Below are 5,138 nucleotides of genomic sequence, written 5' to 3'. Positions count from 1 at the left end.
CATTTTTAAGATACATACGGAATTGAATCAAATTTTTTAAGAATAAGAGCCGTTCCTCAATTGCTAAATGTTTAAACAATATGAAAAGCAGTTTTCAAAGGAAAATGTCCAAGGTATTAATAATCATATGCAAAAAATCCATCTCACTAATGATGAGAAATAAAAAATAAAGCAAAATTTCAACTATAAGATGGGATAATAGTAGTACATGCCTCACAAAGTTGTTGTCAGGATCATATAACATTACATATGAAAAGTACTCGGTCTTAAAACACTATATAAATCCTAGTTAGCTAACCATTTCTATTTTTATACTCATTTAATGTGTAATGTTGAAAAAAAGGAAAATGGGAAATATAGAAGGATATATATATAGAAAAACAGATGTATTTATATTCTGTTGGTAGAACTCTGAATTTTTCTAGAAATTTTGGAAAACAAAAAACTAGGCCCCTTAAAGTTACTAAACTGTGCATATACTTTGCCTGCTACTACTAGGCCTGTGCCCTGCAGAGATCAAATAAAGGGAATGAGTCATATGTGAACATGTATGTGTGCAGGTATAACAGAAAAGAACTGGGAACTAAGGGGTTGAGGAATAGCTGAACAAATACGGCTTATGAATATAGTGGAATACTACCTTGTTTTAAGAAATTACAAATGAGTACTCACTTTAGCAGCACATATACTAAAATTGGAACAATAAAGAGAAGATTAGAATGGCCCCTGCACAAGAATGACACGCAAATTCAAGAAGCGTTCCAAAATTTTTGTAACTGGAAAATAACAAAATACTTTTATGGGGAAAAAAAAGAAATTATAAATGACACAGTTATGGAGATAACCTGAGAAGACTTGTATGACTTGAAACAGAGTGAAAAGAGCAAAACCAAGAGAACAATTTTTACAACAATAATAATGATAAATAACATTTTATAGATTTAACTTAGATCAAGGCAACAAAAATCTATAATAGAGGAATGATGATAAAGACCATTACCCAAATAAGGGGATCAAGGTGAAAAATGAGACATAAAACTTAGAACATTCCCAAAGTGGAAATATGTTTGGCTTGATTAACATATCTATCATGAGTTTTTTGTTTTGTTTTGTTTTGTTTTTTTATTTCAAAAGGGAGAAGGAGGGAGATTATATACTTAGATTTATTTAAAAACTCAACATAGGGCATTTGCCTGCAAAAAAAAATTAAAATAAAATAAAATAAAATAAAAATAAAAACTCAACATTAACTTTTTTTTTTTTGGTATGGCAATTGGGGTTAAGTGACTTGCCCAGGGTCACATAGCTAGCAAGTGTCAAGTGTCTGATTTGAACTCAGATTTGAACTCAGGACCTCCTGACTCCAGGGCTGGTGCCCTATCCCCTGAACCACCTAGCTGCCCCCAACTCAACATTAATTATAAACCAAAAGGATTAAAATTAGATTTAAAATATTGTATTTACTTCTGAAAATGACACTTTGACCTAATTAAAGAAGTCATTGCTACTGAAAAATGAAGAATGGATAAAAAGGACAGATATTGACACATACCATTACCATTTCCTAAATAAATTTAAATGTTGTCAGTCACATACCAGGACACCTAGCACAAAAGAGCATAGAAATTGTCTCAATAAGCCATCACTTGACTTCCTTGCTAAGCAGAGATATGCTTTTGTAAAGAACTTTACCTTCACACACTTTTCCCATTTGTTTGTGATAACTTAAAGAATCGTAGAAGATGAGATGCATAGCTCATAAGACAAAGAGAAACAGTGGAGAAAAAAGATAATTTTAAAGGAAGCATGTAGAGGGATTCTAATATTGAAAAAATATGAAGGCAATTATAAATGAAACTAAAGGATTAACAGTTACAAGAATACCATCATCATAATCATCACCATCACCATCACCACCACTACCACCACGAACACCATCATCAACAGACCAAAATTTTAAATGTATATTCATGAGAAAGAGCTAATCAAGTTATGGCATCACATCCAGATTAGGCATGTAGTATAGGGAATAGTGTCAGACTACAAGACTGGAAGACTTGATTCTGAATTATGTCTCATATGCTTACTAGCTCTGTGATCTGAGAAATGTCACTTAAGAACAGCCTCAGTTAAGATAACAGTAATACCTGTTTATCATGAATTCAGAGATTATGATCAAATGAGAAAATATTGGCAAATATCTTTATCAGTCTTAAGTTGTTATATATATTTTTTGTTTATAATAAGCTTTTTCAGAATATCATTTTCAGTCATTAATGAAGACTTCATATTCCCCACATAAAATGGAAATGGTTCTAAAGAAAATAAAAGAAGAAAGAACAGCTGACCAAGTATCTCTTAATGAGATTCATGCTAGACATAACATATTTCAGAATGTTGAAAAATTGATCCTTTTAATGTAGATGAAAGAAAGGATATCAAAAACTTGAAATGAAATCCCAGATCTTATACTCACAAAAAAGTGGTTAAGAGAAAATCAGTACTTATCAATCCTCATGCCTACTTTCCCATTCATTAAAAAATGGTTATGAAAATAATCTACACACAAACACAAGACATCCTTGTTAAATATATGGAAGATAAATAGGCAGACTTTTGCATAATATTCAATGTAGTCTACATGTTATACTTATTTTTAATGTATTTATTTAGAATTTTATTTTTCAAAATTACATGTAAAAACACAATTTGACATCAATTTTTTAAAGCTTTGCATTCCAACTTCTCTTCCTCCCTGCCTTCCCACCCTCCACAAGAACTCGAGCAATTCAATATAAGTTATATACAAGAAGTCATGCAAAACATCTTCACATTAGCCAGGTTATGAAAGAAAACAGACTAAAACAAAACTTTTGATTAAGGAACAATCAAAAAAGTTATTCTTCAATCTGTTTTCAGATACCATTAGTTCTTTCTCTATAGTTGGGTTGCAATTTTCATAAGTCCTTCAGAGTTATCTTGGATCATTGCATTGCTGAAAATTACCAAGTCATTCATAGCAGATCATCTTACACTATTGCTGTTATTTTATATACAATACATTTCACTCTGCATCAGTTTATGTAGGTCTTTCCAGGTTTTTCTGATAGCATCCTCCTCAACAATTTTTTTTTTGTTTCTGATAAAGTAACAAAAAAATATGTTTCAATCTGTATTCAAATACCATCAGTTCTATCTCTGTACATGGTTCGAATTTTTCATAAGATCTTCAGAATTATCTTGGATCATTGGATTGCTGAAAATAACTGAATCATGGACAGCAGATCATTTCACAATATTACTGTTATTTTGTATACTGTAGATTTCACTTTGCATCAGCTCTACATGTTTTTCTTATTGTTATTTAGTCATGTCATACTCTTCATAATCCCATGGAATATAGCATGCGAAAATTGTCTATGGGGTTTTCTTGGCAAAGAGAGCTGGATAGTTTACCATTTCCTTCTCCAGTGGATTAAAACAAGAAGAGGTTAAATGATTTCTGGGGTCACACAGCTAAATAAGGGTCTGAGGCTGGATTTGAACTCAGGTCTTCCTGACTCCAGGCCCAGCATTCTAATCACTGAGCCTTCTAGCTGCCTCCATCTATACATCTACACAATGAGTTAAATGTAGTGGGGAATATAAGGCCTTACTGTGCTCACTATTTATTTAACATATTGGACTATTTGATTCAGTAAATCAAAAAGCAGCCAATAGGGGGCAGCTAGGTGGTGCAGTGGATAGAGCACCAACCCTCAATTCAGGAGGACCTGAGTTCAAATTTGGCCTCAGACCCTTGACACTTACTAGCTGTGTGATCCTGGGCAAGTCACTTAACCCCAATTGCCTCACTAAAAAAAACATAAAAACAAAAAAACAGCCAAAAGGTCTTTTTGTGCTATATCATGTTCCCATGTACATACACAAATAATACAGATTGCATTGAAATATATAACAGAAAGAACTTAATTCAATAATTCTTATTATTAATATCAAAAAGGAGCTGAAATTGTGAAGCTTTCCAAAGGTACCTGATACCATAATTGGGTAGCATATATACCACCCAAACTCCAAGTGAAAGAGGGATTGTGAGACAAACAATACACTCCTATTTGTAGATTGTCAAACCCCAAAACATGAAATAGACTTCTTTTTTTTTTTTTTTTGTGAGGCAATTGGGGTTACGTGACTTGCCCAGGCTCACACAGCTAGTAAGTGTCAAGTGTCTGAGGCCAGATTTGAAGTCAGGTCCTCCTAAATCCAGGGACAGTGCTCTATCTACTGCCCCTATGGAATAGACTTCTAAATGAAATCCATAATTATAAAAAAGAGCTCAGCATAATTATCTTCATAAAACAGAATAAAGAAGTAGCAGCAGAAGATTTATTGTCCAGATTATGATATAATGTTAATTAGTCCATAAAATTGGAGCATGTGAGAAAATTATTAATAATGGTGTGTTTTGGTGACTCCGAGACCCCCCTCCCAGAATTTCAAAGGAAATGTAGATTGACCTTCCTTACTAACTAAAGGAAGTTAAGTCATCTAAGACCACCCTCAAGTCATGCCAATCAATGGACTTGAATGTTACCGGCCAATTAGCTTGGATCAAGGTGCATTGACTCACCTCTACCTGCAAGGGTTTAAAAACCCTCAGGAGGGGTCTCTCAATCTCTGTTTTTTGTTTTGTTTTGTCCCCGTTTGTCCATTCTTGAAGAGAACCATGACATTGGGCTGATGTCATGACTTGGAGTGAACGGGATTTAAGTGAAGGAGGTACAAAGTGACCAACCTCATTCTCTCCTCTAGAGCCATCTGGGTCCAATGGCAGGATTTATATCAGGATGACTGGACATGGCCCCATATATTTAAGGCAACTGGGGATAAGTGAATTGCACAGAGTCACACAGCTAGTAGGATCTGAGGTGAAATTTGAACTCAGGTCCTGCTATTTTTGTATCCACTGCACGACCTTGTTCTTCAGTCTAAAAAAGGAACATTGAAGGTACCAAGAGTTATTGTCCTACTTTTTGATATTGTTTTATTATATATAATGTCTTTCATCATAGACTACCTTGATTAACTCTCTTTAATCATGGCTATTTTCACAGTTTCCTTGTCTAGGACCATGAATA

At 33.7% G+C, this 5,138-nt stretch overlaps 1 non-coding gene across 1 annotated transcript; it reads left to right on the top strand.

Moving 5' to 3' along the window:
• Positions 1-664: 664 nt before the first annotated feature.
• On the top strand, positions 665-771 carry LOC122752132. Its single transcript, XR_006355929.1, has one exon. It is a non-coding gene; the product is annotated as a U6 spliceosomal RNA (small nuclear RNA).
• Positions 772-5,138: the final 4,367 nt, after the last annotated feature.

This window comes from Dromiciops gliroides, chromosome 3, assembly GCF_019393635.1.
Source record: "Dromiciops gliroides isolate mDroGli1 chromosome 3, mDroGli1.pri, whole genome shotgun sequence".
Taxonomy (NCBI): Eukaryota; Metazoa; Chordata; class Mammalia; order Microbiotheria; family Microbiotheriidae; genus Dromiciops; species Dromiciops gliroides.
The sequence above is the reverse complement of the archived record's forward strand: the minus strand, read 5'-3'. Positions and strand labels throughout refer to the sequence as shown.